This window comes from Heterocephalus glaber, unplaced genomic scaffold (genome assembly GCF_053883595.1).
Source record: "Heterocephalus glaber isolate CG9 unplaced genomic scaffold, H.glaber_assembly_v1.0 deba00001561, whole genome shotgun sequence".
Lineage (NCBI taxonomy): Eukaryota > Metazoa > Chordata > Mammalia > Rodentia > Bathyergidae > Heterocephalus > Heterocephalus glaber.
In genome coordinates this window covers 8370450-8389099 of record NW_028258349.1, presented here as the reverse complement: position 1 = coordinate 8389099, position 18650 = coordinate 8370450, and the positions used below count along the sequence as shown (strand labels likewise).

Sequence of the window (18650 nt, the reverse complement as noted above, 5' to 3'; positions counted from 1 at the left end):
TTGCAGTCCACCTTACTTAGTTCCCAGGCAGTAGCTGTCCCAGCAAGGCAGGGACAAGGCTCTGTCAAGGCTCCTCTGTCAAGGTGCCTCTCTGTGGCTGAAGTTGATCCTCAAGGGTGGACAGCTGGGGGCCAACAGCTGATCATAATCTTCTGTAGCTGGGGATCAAGTTCCCCCCAATAAAGGTGGATTTCCACTGCACTCTTGTTCCTTTCTTCACTGTACTTCACACTACACTGCATTAATTTATGTGATTATGCAGGAGGGCAGGGACTCATCTGTTTTCTTCCTCGCTGCATCCTCTGAGGATAAGAAGATGTTAGAATGGAGTAGTTACTCAGTAAATGCTTATGGAATAAGGGAACATTCACTGAACATCTGCATGTCCTCTGGACAATCCTTTCATGCCATTGTTATTATCCACATTCAACAAATGAGGCAATGGAAGCAATCACACCAGGTCAAAAATCTGACAACTGAAGAGGCTAGAACTCTGATCCAGGGCTTTGTAGCTCCTGATTCAAATTCTTAACCCACACATCCCACTGCCTGTTGATTGTCAGTGCCTCACCAACTTTGAGGATGAAAAGAGGATGGCAGAATGATGTCACATAGGCTAAGAACCATTGGAGAATAGGGATGTCACTTCCAGGACAGGACAGAGAAGGCTTTTGGAGAAGGGCAGCATCTGAGGCTGCTATGGTGTTGGGGAGGGTGTCCCTTGGAGGATCAGGTAGGGGTCCTGTTGAGCTGGAAAAAAAATCTCTGAGAACCTCTGCTTCCTCCTTTTCCAACTTCCTAAGTCAGGACTCCTTCCCCGGGTCATGATTTATTCCAGCTTTGATGGGTCCCATTAGATTCCCAAGAAATAGAGAAATGAATGAATGTTCCCATGCTAGATTCTCCAACTCTATGGGGTTTGGCTCAGTTCAATATACTTCAAAGAGATCCATTTAGCACATCCATTCTTTCTGTGAATTTCACCCAGATTTTCCTCTGGGGCATTTACTCTCCCTTTCTTTGAAGGGTCTTGGTAAAGACTGATAAAGAGAGGAAATGCTAGCCAAGCCATACAGACCTCTCTGAGTTTGAGTCCTGAGCAGCAGACACTGAGAATTGGAATTCATCAATCCCAGATTGTTATCTAAGTCCATTCCAACATAGCCAGCAGTGGCTATGTTTTCATTTCCTTCCCCTAACTGGTTCTTCACTTCTTATTTTTCTTTATTCCTTTTTTTTTTCCTCCAGTACTGGGGATTGAACCCAGGGCCTTGAAATTGCGCTACATCCCCAAGCTTTATTTTTATTTTAAGTTACTAAATTGCTGAGGCAGGTCTCAAACTTTCAATGCTGCCTCAACTTCCCAGAGTGCTCAGATTACAGGAATGCGCTGCAAAGCCCATCTTCCTTACTACTTTGTATTATTGAGTCATTTCATCTTCTTCCAAAAATGTTTTTCTTTAATAATGCCTTGAGAAGTATACATGCCAGGCTAGGCCTGAAATGGGTCAAGCAAAGGAAAGGAGAGGGAATGCTCCCTGACCTCATGAGTTTTGAAATCACCCCCCTAAAACTTTTTTACTTCATACATTTATTTAACTCTTCCCTATGTATGTCATGATATTTCTGAGATGGTTTAGCACAGACAGAAGTATAAGGAAATGGGGCCGGAGATTTAGCTCAGTGGTTCCGCGGCCTGCCTCGCAAGCACAAGGTCCTGAGTTCAATCTCCCGTACCAAAAAAAAAAAAAAAAAGTAATATAAGGAAAGCATAACATTAGAAAAAAAGAAGAATTAAAGGTAGAAATGACATCTGTGATTTAGCTCAGTTTGGACCATGCGATTCTTGACAGCCAGAGTGCTGAGGAAAATGTGGTCAGCTATACTTTTCTCCCCCTTGAAAAGGAGGGAGGCGCTCCCACTGGGCGAAATCAAGTTAGTCGTGTAAAAAGTCGAGGGACTGGTGCAGGGCCATCTGGACTTGGATACGGGGTGCGAAGATGCACACCAACATGCTCGCAGAGGCAGGTTGCAAACCGATAGTTCGTAACCCACGTTCAGCCGAAAGATAGGCTGTCTTTGGAATTTAGAATGTTTTATTAGTTGGAATTAATTTACATTAATAAAACAAAATCCAGGTCTCCTACTCCTTCTACTCTCTCAGTGCCCGTGGAATTACTCCAAATCTGCATCCTTCCTTGATATCATTTATACTGATATTATTTATATGTGCTGCCAAAACCAACACAGAAAACCAGAAGAGAAGAGCCCCCAGGGTCACAGGAATAGGGGAGATTAGTGTTCAGTTTGACTATGAAAAAGGGACTCTGCTGCAGTAGAGAAGGAATGAGGAGCTCCAGGCAGAGGAGATGGAGTAAGCAAAGGTGCAGCTTGGCCTAGAGAGGTGCAGGAAACTGACCTGGTGTACGAAACTGACCAGGCGATCCAGGCAGTGGTTGGCGCTCCGTGAGTGGTGAAGAGCCACATGTCCATCCGAAAGGGTTAGCCTTGATGCTATGAGGCTTGGGGTGGTAGTGGCTGCTGTGACCTTTGGTCAGTGGAAGATCTCAGGGGTGACTTGCAATCTCCTCCAAGCCTAACTGCTGGGCTTACCCCGAGAAGATGTAGTTACCATGTGGACTGGGGAACCGCACAAGTGCACAACTAGGAATCTAGGACAGAGGTGAGAAGGGAAAGCAGCAAAAGTGGTCTGGAGGAGAATGGTTTTCAGAACCAGCTCCACCTCTTAGAGAATGGCTGTGGGAGTTAACTCTTTACCTCTTACATTCCTCACCTGGGAAACAGGAACAAAGGTACCTTCCTTAGACAGATATTAAGAAAATTAAATCAGTTATCTGTGAAATAGGGGGAGAACCTAAGACATATTAAGCACTCAATAAATTACTAGTGAGAGTGAAGAGACAGTTGGTTTCAAGTATCAGTGCAGAATGGCCACAGAGACTGAAGTGACTTTGGTGTGGCAACTAAAAGTGCCAGGGTTTCCTGGACAGAAAAGGCTGAGGTCACAGGACAGACTTTCCCTAATGGTGGTAAGGAGACAGGAACTGTCCTTGGCCTGGAGATGCTTCCTTTAGACCCCTGTCTTGGTTTTCTGGCTGGCTACACGTGGTTCTATTGTCCTCTCCCTTTTTGGTGTACAGACCCCCAAATATTCTAGCATTGAGCCTGTGTTCCCTGTTGGAGAATCAGACACCTTTCAGATCCCACCCCTCCAGGAGAGGGTCCTAAGTCACAGGAGTGTTTTGTTCCAGGCATGGGGAGGCAACAAGCCTTTGCTCAGAGCCAGCTCTGCCATAGGAAGCTGCAGGCCCTCAGAGTGGGAGCATCATTCACTTCTCTCTTCTCTGGCTAACATCTCCCTATTATTTTTACCAGGCCTGTAGGGGAGAGCAGGCATAAATAATGCCATCTGCCCCCTTAAGGAGCTCTTGGGTTCCTTGCCTACCTCAACTGTAACAAGTATAAGAATTTGTCAATGCCCTCATATACTGTCCGTCACTTTTCCATTGCTATGACAAAATGTCTGATATCCACAACTCAGAGGAAAAGAGGTTTGATTCACAGTTTCAGAGATTTCAGTCCATGGGCAATTGTCTCCAAGGTAGAAACATCACTGCAAAGGAAAACTGCTCAACCGATAGCATCTAGGAAGCAGAGAGCAGGCAGAAGGGCCTGAAAGGAAGAGGCTAGAGACCAGATATAGTTCCCAAGGTCACAGGTCCATTACTGCCCATATACACCTGGAAGTGTGCTTTCCAAATTTCCTACGCCTCTCTTGAGCCTATCAAGCTGGTAATCATACCTGCTTAATATATCTGATTCAAGACCACTGTGTTCATAGCGCTGTAATTTTTGATAGTCACTTATTTTCAAATTTCCCATCAAAGTGGAACTTTCTTAATATTTTTATCACATTATTTTATGCTTTCATAATTCATATGTACATTAAATACAATCACAGTATCATCATGGTAGCATCTGCCTTATTAGTCCTTTTAGTTTCTGAAAGCCTGAAACTCTGTATAAGAGAACTTACAAAAAGAACACAGGACTTACAAAGATGAGTAATATGGTTGGAATCAGCTCATCGTTATTTGTATCTTAATGTGGATTAGACATTAAAAATAGCAACATGACCTTGGATTAGACCTCCAACCAGCCATATGACAGTGCTCCAATCACATCTTCTGTCCCTATTTTCTTCCTCCAAATCTCTATGATTTCTTCTCCTCTTCCATCTTGGAGTTGGGCAGAAGGTGAGGAGCCTGGCCTTGTGTCATGGTAGGGGAGAGGGGGAGACCTGCAGGCCCCAGGGTAAAGATGGGCCTGAACACTCAAGGCTGTGAATGGAGGGAAGATTGCCAGAAGCAAGGGTTCCTGGGCAGCATTACAGAAGGATATTGAGTAATGGGCCTTGGACATGTAAGGAAGAGAAGTGGAGGGAAAATTGCTTGTGTATGTGCAATTATCCATAAAGGCAGACCTGGCCAGATGGAGTGGAAAGCCACATTGGAAGAGGTCACCGCAGGCACAGATCTGCTCAGCACTGTAGCAAATGCACCCCTGGCCCTCAGGTGTCTAAACTTGGAAGTGTTCCTGAACTCTCGGTCAGCAGCAAGACCCCCTGAGTCTGAATCTGGAATATGGGGCTTATTTCTGTGGGAAGGTGGGAGTACTGGCTAAGGCTCCCAAGGCTGATCCAGGTCCGGGCCTTCGTGAGGAACTTCCAGGACAGTTCTGCTTCCTGCAAGAGGAGCCAGTGCTAGCAGGAGTGGGGACCACACCTTTCCAATCAAGTCTGCGGGAAAGTGGAAATCGCTGTACCCTAATGAAATAGAGGTTCACTGGGGTCCTTAGCCACTTCCCTTCAAGATGAATTCTAGAAGATCCGGTGACAGATGAGACCCAACAAAGATGAATGTCTCTCAGAGATGTTCCAGAGATGCATTGATGATTGAAGAGATGGATAGAGAAATATATTTTGTGGAGTCCAATTGAGTAGACATGACCCAGTGGGAATTTTTCAGTCTCCCCTTAACACCCAGTCCATGTGGGCAAGGATACGGGCTTTCCTGTAATTACCAGCCTTCCTTATCTATTAACCCATCCTATTTGCTAACTGGATTGCTTGTGAAGGCCTCTTGTTTTAATTAGCATGTCTCAGATGAAGAGTAAACAAACATTCTAACAAACTATTATGACATAAAGTTGATTTTTCAGTTACTCAACTGCTACGCCGTGGATATGGTGAATTTAGAATTAAATGCCTCTCTCAGAAGCTTTAATGATCTCAGTCAAGAATGTTTTGATTAAATTAAAGCTATTGAGAATGTGTTTTTTGAAAGAGAATATGAACAAAACATGCAGGAGTGATCCAGGTTCTGGGCCCTAGATGCCTCTTGTTCCAAGGTGGGTCCCAGGAAAGGGGACAGTGGGATCACCTGGGAGAGACTGGGACACAATGATTTGGGCAAAGCCTGTTACATCTGCCATTGAAAGGACTCAGAAGGTTGGGATGTTCAGGTAGGATTCCCAGAACCAAACTGTCTTGGACTCCTATGCCAGTAATTTATCAAGGGTGTGCTGTTAGGGGGAATGTGAGGTTTTGGGTGAAGCAAGAGAGGGCCAGAGAAGAAGCTAGGCAGAGCTGTGCACCCCGCAGAGGTCTAGCCTCAGCCAGGGCCCACAAGGAGTTCTGGAACCCAAATGGCACCACAGAGCTGCTATCCTGCCTTTTTTACCCTTCATCAATTTGTCATTGGATGGGGATGCCCTCCTGAGAAAGGGTACAGCCTCCCATGGATTTTTAAGTAAATAAGAGGGTGACAATCTAAAGCATACAGAGGCTTTAGCAGACTGCCCTCTGGGTGCACCCCCCACCCTAGCCTGGAAAGGGTGCCCTGGATCCTCTACAGCAGTTGGCCACTACTGTGTACAGTGTGCTTTGGCAAGCATCCTTTGCATGCAATTGTAATTTTATTATTCCCACAGAACCACTCCTTTCATGGTCTCCAGAAGTCCAAGAATTAGAAGCAGAAATGGCCTACAATGTAGATCCTACATATATAGGTAAAGACCCTGAGGTCCAACAAGGTTAAGCAACACTCTGAGGTTGCCCAACACAGCTGAGCAGGTGTGGACATTGTGCCTGGGGCTGTGTATGTGCCTGTCAGGTTGTAATGGTTTGTGTCTAGATGTCCCCCAAAGCTTCATGCGGTCATAGGTGGGGCTTTTTCAGAGGTGGCTGAATCTAGGATATGTGATGCTTGGATCAAGGATGTGATGCTGGGATTGATTCCTGGTGTGATGCTAGGATCAAGAGTGGGAGCACTACTGCCCTAAGGGAGGGTGGCCTGGATAAGATATAAGAGACAGAAAGAGGGCTCAGGTCACTCACTTCTTGTTATTTCCAGATTATTTGCTGCTTCTGTCTGGCAAGAACTATTTCTCCTCCTAGATGCCCCTCTGCCATGCCACCCTGACTTGAAGCCAGCCAGCCATGGACTAAAACCTCTACAAACTGTGAGCCAAATAAACCTTTCCTCCTTTAACTTTGGGTGTTGGATATTTTGTCTCAGCAACAAGAAAAGTGACCTAGACGCTGGCCAATCCTTGCCCCAGATGAGCCTCTCAGCACATGTGACAGGACTCTGGGGGCTGTTCAGGCTGGAGATGGGGCCCGTTGGAGTCCTGGGTGAATTTGCTTATCACAGGGAACTTGGATCTATGAGTTTATGGTTGTCCTTCCAATGGTGGAGCAAGAGGACTTGAGGGTCTTTCAAAGAAGCCACAGATTTGGAGCATGAGCTTTCTCTTTTATTCCCCAAAGCCCTCTTCTCTGAGAAGAAAAGTGAGTAAAGTGTCACCCATCACAGTATAGGGATGAGCAAAGTGACATTCATCACAGCTTCTATGTTAGGGATCTACAGAGAAACAGGACAACAGGAGACATAGACTGATCAATCACTTGATTGAATGATGGATTGATAGATATAGATATACATTCAGATATGTGAGAGATTTACTATGGGCTTATTATAAGAATATTCACAATGTGCAGTATACAAGCTAGAAAGCTAAAGAAAACCAGTGTCAAAATTTAGTGCAAGGCCGAAGGCTTGAGAACTCCGACTTCCAGGAGGAGGACCAGATAGGTGTCCAAGCTGTAGGAAAGACAGCATGCATCCTTGCCTTCCATTTTCTAGTCTGACCTTCAGAGAATAAGATGGAGACTGCTTCCACTTGTAAGAGCAGATCTTCTGTACCGAGTTCCCTGATTCCAATGTGAATCTCTCCAGGGACACCTTACAGAGGCACCCAGAAAGAATGTTTTAGCAGCTCTTTGGGCACATCCTTTATCCCAGACAGGTGACACCTACAATTAACCACCACAGCGTCTCTTCTGCACTGAGGGGAACACACCCCACCTCATTCTAAAACTTTCCTGTAAGATGCTCCCTCTTTCACAGATGCTCTTCCTCCTCCTCCTCCTCCTCCTTTCAAAACTACCCTCTCCTTCCACAGCTATTCACATAGTTACACTTTCAGATATGCTCAAACATGACCAGAAAAGAGCTCATCTGACAGCCCAAGCCATCACCTGAGGTCTATGTCAGGGTCCACATACACACCTGGGTCCAGACCTTGTGTCCTTTGCTGAAGTTAATGGCCTTAAGTATACTATTCTGGGGAGATTGACTGTTAGACCCAGAAAACTTGAAAAGAAAACTTTAGTAAGATATAATTGACTTACAATAATAATGGTATAGTTTGATCTAAAATACCTCCAAAAGTCTCATGTGTTCAGAGGTGGGGGGTTTAGAGGGTGATTGGAATCATGGAGAGGGGTTATACTCATTGGTGGATTAATCCATTGATGAGTTCATAGATGAAAGTGCTGTTAGGAGGAGGGACCTGGGGGAGGAGGTGAGTCCTAAGGATGGGCCTTTGGAGGTATCTCCTGCTCCTGCTCTTTGCTCTTTCTGGCTGCCACTGGTTGAGCAGCTATCCTCTGCCACGCCTTTCCACCATTCAAAGCGATACCTTGGAGCCAGCTCACCATGGATTTAAACCTCTAAAACCATGAATCAAAAGAAACCTTTCTTCTTTTAAATTTGGGTTTCAGGAATTTTGTCCCAGTGACAGGAAAGTGACTGATGAAAGCTACATATTTAAAATGGGTAGTCTATTTGATGACTTTTGATGGTTACCTACCTACCCCTGTGAAACCATTTTCATAATCCTTACAAAAATTATCATGAGCTGGGTGTGGTGCTGCATGCCTGTAATCCCAGCACTCTGGGAGGCTGCAGTAGGAGGATGAAAAGTTTGAGCCAAGCTTGGGCAACTTAACCACTTAGGGAGACCCTGTCTCAAAATAAAAAATTAAAAAGGGCTGGGAATGTAGTTCAGTGTGAAGGCCCTGAGTTCAATACCCAGGATTTAAAAAAAGAATACATTGTCACATCCAAAAGTTGCCCCTTGGTAATCCCTCCTTCCTACTCCTTATTCCCCCACCCTAGGCAAACACTGATCTACTTTCCACCACTATAGATTAAATCGCATTTTCTAGAGTTTTATATAAACAAGATCTTATAGTTTATCCTCCTTTTTGTATGGATTTTTTCATTCATCATAATTATTTTAAGATTCACTCATGCTGTTACATATATTAATCATTTATTTTTATTTACTTCTGAGTCTCATTCCACTGTATGGATTTACTATAATTTCTTTATCTGTTCATCTGTTGGCTGACAATTGTATTATTTCAGTTTGAGGCTGTTACAGATAAAGTGCTAAGATTATTCACGTACACATCCTGGAGGAGTGGGCATATATTTCATTATTACTTGGTTAGTACTTATAAATAGAATGTCTGGATCACAGGGTAGATGTACACATAACTTTTTAGGAACTGTCTCAGCTCTTTTGCAAAGGAGTTAACATTTTGTAATCCCACCAGCAGGTTATGATAGTTTCAGTTCCTCCACAGTTGGTTATGATCAGTTTGTGTTTATTTCAGTCATTCCAGTAGGTGTAGTGGCATCTTACAGTTTCAGCTTCTTCTTCCCTAATATGTTAAGTACAGTATCTTTTTATATGCCTTTTGTGTTATCTATATGTCTTCTCTGGGGAAATGTCTGTTGAAATATTCTGTCCATTTTTAGCATGTTGTTTTTTTATTGCTAAATTTTATGAGTTCTTTATATGTGCTGAATACAAGTCTTTTATCAGGTTATATTTTGCAAAAGTTTTCTATCAGCCCGTGGAGTCCCCTTTTTATTCTTTTAACAGTAGTTTGAAGAACAGAAATTAATTCGGATGAAATGGAAGTTATTGGTTCATTCTTCTGTGAATTGTGCTTAATGCAAAGTCACAAAGATTTTCTCATATGTGTTCCTCTAGAGATTTTATAGTTTTACATTTAACATGTAGGGCTATGCTTCATTTTAAGTTAATTTGTCATGTGATATGTGAGATATGGTTTCAAGTTCATTTTCTTGCGTATGAATATATAGTTGTTCTAATTCTATTTGTTGAAAATGCTATTCTTCCTTTTTCTCCCTTGCAAAATAAAATTATGTGAAATATGTAAATCCATATATACATATGACTTTATATCTGGATTCTCTTTTCTATTCTCTCCATATATTTGTCTATTCTTATGACAATACTATGTTGTTTTGATTAATATAGCTTTATAATACTTCTTAAAATTGGTATTCACTTTTCACTTTGCAGCTTTCTTCTTCTTTTGCAGAATTATTTTTGTCTATTCTTGGACCTTTGTATTTCTACATGGATTTTGGAATTGGCTTGTCAATTTCTACATACAGCTTGCTAAGATTTTGATTGATTGAGACATTAAATCAACTTGGGAAGAATTGACGTTTTAATAACATCAAGTCTTACAACCTGTGAATAGTTTGTATCTCTTCATTTATTTAGGTCTTCTTTAATTTCTGTCACAATATTTTGTTGTCAACATGCAAACCTTTCACATTTACTGTCAAATTTATCCCTATTTCATATTTTTGGTGCTATTGTAAGTTATAGCTTGAAATCACAATTTCCATTGTTCATTGTTAATATGTAGAGATAGTTCTCGCTTTCATATTGCTCTTGTACCCTGAAACCTTAGTTTATTAGTTTTTTGGTAGATTCCATCAGATTTGCTATGTAAATGATCTTGTCATTTGTAATCAGTTTGAGCTTTTCCTTTCCAGTCTAGATGCCCACTAGATTTTATGCTTCATGAGAGCAGGCATTGTTCACAGCTTTTCATATTATCCTAGAACAGAGGTGGCAAACCTATGACACATGTGCCACAGCAGGCACACAGAGTCCTCTCTGTTGGCACACGAGCCAAGTTGCCCCGGAAACTGAGCATCGGGTGAAAGTTGTTTTTTCTAAACTAAAACTTCAATATTCAGGTTTAATTGCAGTGTTGGCACTTTGCAATAAATAAGTGGGTTTGGGGTTGCAGTTTGGGCACTTCATCTCTAAAAGGTTTGCCATCACTGGCTGAGAGCATAGCAGACACTAGTCACACGGTGGGGATAATATTTGTTGATCACTCAAAGAAGCAGAGACTATCTCTCCCTATACCTTTTAAGCAAGCTTTAATAACTTTAATGTTATCTACTTGACACCAGAACAAGCAGTTGTGAAGTAAAAGTTTTGGAAAATAAGAATGAAAATTTGGCATAGTAAGAACAGATATCCATTTAGATATGTCATTTGAACCAGTTTAATTATCTATCTGTCTGTCTATCTGGTTTCCTATCAGTTTTTCATGAGGGAGATAGGGAAGGATTATATACCAATTCATGTCTACTTCCATATGTGTATGTACAGCCATGTCTCTATCTGGATTTCTGCCTAATGAGAGAGCCTAGGAAAAGGGTGTAACAAATGGCATTCACCAGGTTGCTCAGGCTAGATACTTAGAGTCTTCCTCTGTTACAGTTTGGATCTGAAACACAGTCCAAAGGCCATGAGCTAAAGGCTTGGTCTCCAGCTGGTGATGCTGCTTATTGGAAGTGGCGTAACCTTTAAGAGGCAGGGCCCAGTGGAAGGAAGTGAAGCCAAAGTGAACACCCTTGATGGGGATACTGAATCTCTGACCTCTCTTCTCTCCTGCTTCTCTTCTTTTCTTCTTCTCTTCCCTCCCCTCCCTTTCCTTTCTTCTTCTCTTCCTCCTCCTCCTCTTCCTTTGTCTTTTTCTTTTCTGTCATGAGATGAGCAGCTTTCCTCTGCCATCACATGTACTTCTACTGTGATGAGCTACCTCACCACCTCACCACAGGCACAAAAGCAACTAGGCTAAGTGACTATGGATTCAAACCGTGAATAAAAACAAAACTTTCCTTATGTCTCAGTCACTTTTCTATCACTGGGATAAAATACCCAACATCCACAACTTAAAAGATGAGAGGTTTATCTTGGCTCATGGTTTTTAGTGGCTTCAGTCCCTAACTGGCTGGTTCCACAACAGAAAGGTAGAAGGGTCTGGCAGAGAAAAGCTGCTCATAGCACTGTGGCCAGGAAATATAATGAAAGGAGGAGCCAGGAAGAGGGAATTACCCTTCCAGGTCATGCCCGCAGTAACACATCTCTAACCAAGCCCCACATCCTAGTAACACACTCAGCTGGTGAACTCATTAGTGGATGAATTCCCTGATGGGTGTGGCACCCCTATAATCCAAACACCTTCCAAAAGCCTTGTCTTTGAGCGCATGAGAGTTTGGGGGGACATTCTAGATCTAAGCCATTACACCTTATGAGTTGAGATTCTCAGGTATTTAGCCACAGCAATGGAAAGCTGACCAACACAGAAAGCCTTCATTCGCCTTTTCCCCTTAAACCCACACTCAGGATCATTTGCTAAGATAGGGAAAACAGAACAGATCAAGTTTTGAGAAAAGAAAGCAAGAATTAAGTTTTATACATGGCAAGTCTGAGGTACTAAGAGATATATAAAGAGATAGTTGGTCATAAAGATCTGACATTTAGGAGAGTGGAAACGGGACAGAAATTTGGAAGGAATCAGGACATGAAAATCATGGAATGTTATGAAATAATTTAGGGTGTGTATACAGGAGAAAGAAAGAGAATGTCCCTCAGTCCCTTGCCATGAAAAGGTTGGGAAGAAAGGGCCAGCAAAGGGAAGTTAGGCTTGGCCAATGCTGTAGGGGGAATGCAGTTCAGGTCTGTAATCCACAGGCAGGAAGAGCTGTAGAAGATGTCATCAATTCTTCCAATCACTGGGAAGGGGTTAAGACGCAGACAGACAGATGATCACTAGATTTGACAGCATGGGAACCCTAACAAGAGCAACTGTGGTGGTAGGAAGTAAGGTCACATGTCATTGATGGGCACAATGGATTCCTGACCTCTCTTCTCTTTCTCTCTTTGCTTCCTGGTTGCCAGGAGGTGAGTAGCTTTCCTCTTCTATGTGCTTCTATCATGATATTCTGTGTGACTACAGTTCCAGAGTTGGCTACATCTTGGAGAGTTTGACCTCTATGGATCACACAGCACAAATTCTTTGTAATTCCTTTCTCACAGAAAATGAATTCTAGCATATTGGAAACTGATATAGCATAGTCAGATAACTGGTTGATGGTCCACTCTTTGTGAGACTTACTCTATGTCGGTGGGGTTAGTTCACCTTCCCACAGCTTTTACATGACAAAATAAGAGCAATAAATGTCATTTGCACTATTTTCTTACACAAGGAGTGAGGAATGATAAGGAAAGCTAATATTGCAGAGTATTTATACGTAAGTGTTAACTTATTTAATCCTCCTAACTCCCAGAAGGTAAACTCTTACTGTCCCAGCTTGCAGACACAGATGCTAAAGCACAGAGAATTTCTGTGACTTGCTGTCTGGGGCTAGAATCCAAGCATCTACCTACAAGTCAGATTCCTAGTCAAATTGCAGTCTGTTGGGAGAGCAAACTTGAATGTGGATGTCAATTGGCAGCATAGCTCACATGCCTTAATGCCCACACAATTCTGCTCCAAGAAGATCTGGATAGATCTTATTTAAAAAAATAATGACAGCATCACATTTTCTGGGATTGTTTTTGCTTTTGATTTGAAATGGTGTGTGATCTAATTTAACATTTCATTTTTGTTTTCAATTAGCAAAACCTTATTACATGAATGCACTCTATGTTTGGCTCACAACTAGGTCCTGGGAACAAATTTTAAAAATGCTTTCATACCCTGAGATGCCTGCTGTCTAAAATTTGGGAAACTACGTAAATTATTTAAAGAGAAATGCTTTTTATTGCTGGTGATTCAGTGTCTCAAAGCTAGATATTGAAATGTGAAGATCACACCTCCAGAGACTTTTGGTGGTTAGCAAACTTCTCCTGTAAAGGGCTAAATAGTAAATATTTCAGACTTTGTGGGCCATACAGTCTCTGTCACAACTACTCAACCTTGCTGTTCTAGTGTGAAAGAAACCATAGACAATACATAAACAAACGAAGATGGCTGGGTTCCAATAAAACTTTATTTATGGACACTGAAATATAAATTTAATGTAATCTTTGCAAGCAACGAAATATTAATCTTTTTTTTCCCTCCCAACCATTTCAGAATGTAAAAACCATTCTTAGCTCAAGAGCCATATCAAAACAGGTGGCAGGCCAGATTTTGCCTGTGGGCTGTTATTTGTTGACCTGTGTCTTCGAGCCTAACAGTGATCAGGCTGGGGTTACCGAATGCAGACAAGTAGTGGGGGAAGCTGTGCCTCCAGGCAAACAAGGAAACATTGAGAATAGAGACTGGACACCCTTCTCCCAGAGTGGAGGGCTCTCAGCTGAGACTTCAGACTGTAAGCTTTTGTAAAAGTTGCAGTGGGTACAAGTCATTTCATTTCATATGTATTATTGGAACAAATCCAAGTTCCTCTCATCACTTACACTCAGAAATTCTGTAACAATTGGGACCCTTTCATATGCAAGTGACAACAATTTAATGCAAATTGGCTCAAAAGAAGAAAAAAGAATTTACCAGCTCACATACATGGAAAGTAGGGATGTTTGCATGGGCTCAGGTTTAGTTGGCTTTGGGGGACAGGATCTCACTATGCAGTTCAGGCTGGCCTTGAACTCCAACTCTTTCCATCTCTTCATTCTGTCTTTTTTGCCTTGATTTTATAGTACCATTGAGCTTACTGTGGACGCACAGCAATCAGTGGAAAGAAGGTTGGTGTGGTTTGGATGTGTCCCTTCCAAAATTCAGGTGTTGCTGATGTGACAGCATTGAGAGATGAGTCTTCAAGAAGCAATTGGGCCATGTGGGCTCCATTTTGTGGATAGATTTGGGTTGTTATACCAAGCACCTTGTGGACTGGGTTCACTCTTTTCCACTCTTCTGCCATGGGATGATGCAGCTTGAAGGCCCTCACCAGATACTCATCCATTAATCTTGGACTTCCCAGATTCCCAAACTGTGAGAAATAAATTTTTGCACTTTACAAATTACCCAGTCTCAGGTATTTTGTTATAGTAGCAGAAAATGGGCTGAGATAAGAGTTAGTTATCATCAAGAGTATTATCAAAGTCCTGCACCATAATCTCATTGGCCTGGCCAGGTGGCAGTCATATTTCTAAGCCAAACACTGAGGCTTAGAGGATGAAATGCCTGTTGGTTTCCATGTTCACACTCCCAATCTCCAGTAGAAAGAAGAGGAAGGTAAATTTCTCCTAACCATAGGGACCAATAGCAAAGAATTGGAGGCTCCCAAATGAACTTGAGGCTTTTTATCCAAAGAATATGAGATAGATACTGGTTGGCTGATAAAGAAACAGCAGACACTCATGACAAATGTTTTCTTGGGAGGGAGGATGTTCCAGGGGCAGCTAGATCCTGAAATTGGGCAAGGTCCATGGTTTATGTGAGTGGTTGAAGAGCGCCATGCACTTGAATTTCATGTGTTTGCTCTTGATACAGAGAACAGACCAAGAAGCTACATTTTTTTCAAACTCTTATTTGATTTTGCCACCATTGTGTATCATTCAAATATCATTCTTACCAAAAAATAGCCACTATGCACTCACAGAATAAAGGATGACCCAGCACAAGGAAGGACAACTGGCCCCTGCTGCAGGCTGGGTTCCTCGGGAGATAGGCTCTGAGATGGAGATGACTACAGAAAGTTCATTAGAAAATACTCCTGGGATCCAGCCCTGTGGGAATGGCAAGGAGGCAGGTGGAGCTGGGAAAAGAGTGAGCCTGCAGTGAGGGCTTAACGACCCCTTAGGCAACACTGGAAGGGCCTCAGAACTGTCCTGAGGTGGCCTCTGGATGGCTGCAAATGAGTTCCTCCCTGAATCTGCTTCCTGGAAGAGGGCACGGCCCATGCTAGGAAGCTCTTTTCAGTAGAGTTGTTTTCTAATGAGAGCTAAAAATGGAGGACTGTCACCTGAAGACCCTCCCAGCACCTAGGATGGGGCAGTCCATTCCTAAAGGGGCTGTTGACATGGTGGATGTCAGCTATGAGACACTGATGGCCACTCTCGCTTTGTATGGGACGCTGTAGCTAACAGTGAGATTGAATCAAGAGATGGAGAAATGTGGCATTCTTTCTTTCCTTTTCATAATCATTCTCGAGATATTTTTATTTGTGGTATAATTTACATAGAAGAAAGTGCAAAAATTTAATTGTGTAGCTCAGTGCAGTTTTCCATAATTATATACCTGTGATCTGCCACCCAGGCCAAGATAGAAAACATTTCAGCACTCCAGAAGGTTCTCTTGTGTCTCCTTCCAGACAGAAGAGCCCCAAAGATAACTGTTGTTTTGAACTTCATATAAATAAAATCACTCAAGCGAAGCACGTACTATTTGTGGAAGGTCTTCTCACTCATACGTTATGTTATAAATCATTTGTGTTATATGTTGTCTTAGTAATGCTATCTTTAGTACTGCTGTATAATATTTCCTTGTATGAATAAATTCTACTTTACCTTCTTGTTCTCCTGTTAATGGATATTTGGATCATCTTTGTTTTTTGCTATCATAATAAACAAAGATGTTAAGAGCAGTCTCGTGTGTATTTTTTGGTGAACACAAACATTCATTTCTATTGGGCTCAAATCTAAAAACAGAAATATTTTGGGTAGGGTATGTACTTGTTCAACATCAGTAGCTAATGTCCATTGATTTTCCAAAATGGTTGTGCCAACTTATTGCCCACCAGCAAAATATGAGTGTTCCTTTTACTCACAATTATGCCCAGAGCTTATTATGAGCATTGCTTCTGATGACATCACTTGAGTTCCTGGATCAAGTTGTGTTTGAAACTCAGTGACCCCTGAGTTTTTGAGTTAAGTCAGTAAGTATATGCACTTTTTTCTCTTCATCCAAATGGTGTTGGGGTCTACAATTAAAATTGCAAGTGTCCAGACTAACATTCCCGTGAAGCATTCTGTAGTCTGCTTTACTTCTGGCGTTTGGGAATCCCTGGTCCATATGGAGGACCTATGTCTTAGTCTGTTTGGGCCATTAGAACAAAGTACAGTACCAGAGACTTATTTCTCACAATTTTGGAGGGTGAAATTCCAAGATCAGTGTATCATCAGGGTCCCGACTCTGATGATGCCCTGTCATGTTGTAAAAGGCTGAAAGTAGAAAGAGAGCAAGAGAGGTTTCTTGGTCTTTTCCTTTTTGTAAGAGGAGTAATACCATTCATGAGGGGTTGTGTTAGCTTTTTGCTGCTATGACCAAAATCCTAAGAAAAGCAACTTAGAGAAGGAAATACTTTTTTTGACTCACAATTTCAGGAGTTCCAGTCTCTGGTCACTTGGCTTTTTTGCTTATAGACCTGGGGCAAGGCAGAATCATCATAGTGCAGAGGCATGGCAAAAGAAAGTTGCTCACCTCACAGCAGCCAGGGAGTAGAGAGAGATCGGAAGAGAGAGAGAGAGGAAAAGGCCAGTGACAAGGTAGAGTTCCCAAGGTCATGTCCTAATGATCCACTCCCTTCAACTTCACCCCACTCCCTGTTTGTGTCACCTCCCGATAATGCCCTCAAGTTATGATCATAGCAGTGGATTAATCCACCGAAGATAGAGTCCTCATGGACCAACCACTTCCCCAAATTTCATTAGCAACAAAGCCTTCAACACAGTGAGCTTTTTGGCAGATATATCATAACCTGAATCACAACAGGCCTCTATTCTTATGACTTAATCACCTCCGAAAGACTCTACCTTCTGATAGCATTCCACTGGGGGATAGGATTTTTACATATAAATTTTAAGGAAACATGAACATTTAGTCCATAATAATAACTTTCTGTTAAAATTGGACAGGGATGCTATTGTAAGGGAAGATGAGAGATGGAGAAACTTAGGGGAAGTCATCCAAACTCTGAGAATAGAAGGCACAGGCTGAGTATCTCTTATATGAAATGATTGAAACTACAAGCGTTTCAGATTTCACATTTTTTAAATTTTGGAAATATATATAATGAAATATCTTGGGGAAGTGACCCAAGTCTCAGCACAAAATTCATTTGTGTTTCATATACCCCTGAAGACAATTTTATGCTAAATTTTTAATAATTTTGTGCATGAAGCAAATTTTCCATTTGTGGCATCATAGTAGCCTTCAAAATTTCAGAGTTTGGAATGTTTCAGACTTTCAGATTAGGATGCTCAGTCTGTATTAGATGTGTAGCTGCTATACATGGCTTGTGTCATACTGGGCTTAAGGTATCAGAAAGTTTGCACAACCAAGTGGATTAATTACCAAGGTCCTGTGGGGCTTCCCTATGGGCAATCAGAGAGCTTAAATGTGCAGGTTTAGCCAAGTGCAAAGCATGTTGAGAAGGAAGAGCAAGTTGGTTTTCTGCAGAGTGCTCTCTGCTTCGTAAGGGTCTACCTGTGAACTCACCTGGAGCAATGAGTCCCCTGAGGAGTGAAGAGCTGGCCAGGGACTGGCAAGGAGGCTGATTCATCAACACAGAGTGACATGCAGAGCCCAGCAGGATTCACACAAGTTGAGTATGTCAGATGGGAGAAGAAAAGGCAGCCCAGAAGAAGGAAGGAGAAATCTACAGCCCCAGAGGCCCATGAACTCAAGCAAGGTAAGCATCATCTTGCTGACTTACTCTGATGGGCCTGAGGGCCTGGAGCCCACCTCCCCTTCTTCTTCATGGGACAGAGAATACATCACTCAAAACAGTTCCTCAATCATCCCTCTCAGGGTTCTCAACAAAACCTGAAGAAGCAAGCAGATAATATGATTCCCAATTTACAGATGTAGAAACTGAGGCCCAGACAGGGAAAAGGAGGTCTTCAGACTCCATGTCCAGGGCACCATCCTTCTCAGATCTGGCTTTGAAAGTCTAGGGTCTTCTAGACTTGAAAGAGCGTTCTTTGTTCAGCCTCCTGAACCTGCTACAATTTGGAGAGGGAATGTTCCCCAAAGGCCCCTGTGGTAAAGGCTTGATCTCCAGCATGGCACAAATGAGAAATGGTGGAACCTTCAGGAGGGGGTGCTTACTGGAAGGTCTTCAGGTAATTGAACTGTGGGAGCCATGCCCCCTTCTCTTCTTCTTTCTTTTGTTCCCAGGTGCTCCCACAGTGATGCCCTGACACAG

At 42.4% G+C, this 18650-nt stretch overlaps 1 long non-coding RNA gene across 1 annotated transcript in view; it reads left to right on the top strand.

The window, feature by feature from the left end:
• The window catches only part of LOC101714234 (uncharacterized), a 122841-nt gene extending 113362 nt beyond the window's left edge, over positions 1-9479 (top strand). The window contains exon 5 of the long non-coding RNA XR_015443049.1: positions 6435-9479. This is a non-coding gene — a long non-coding RNA (uncharacterized LOC101714234). The remainder of the gene's footprint in view (positions 1-6434) is intronic.
• Positions 9480-18650: the final 9171 nt, after the last annotated feature.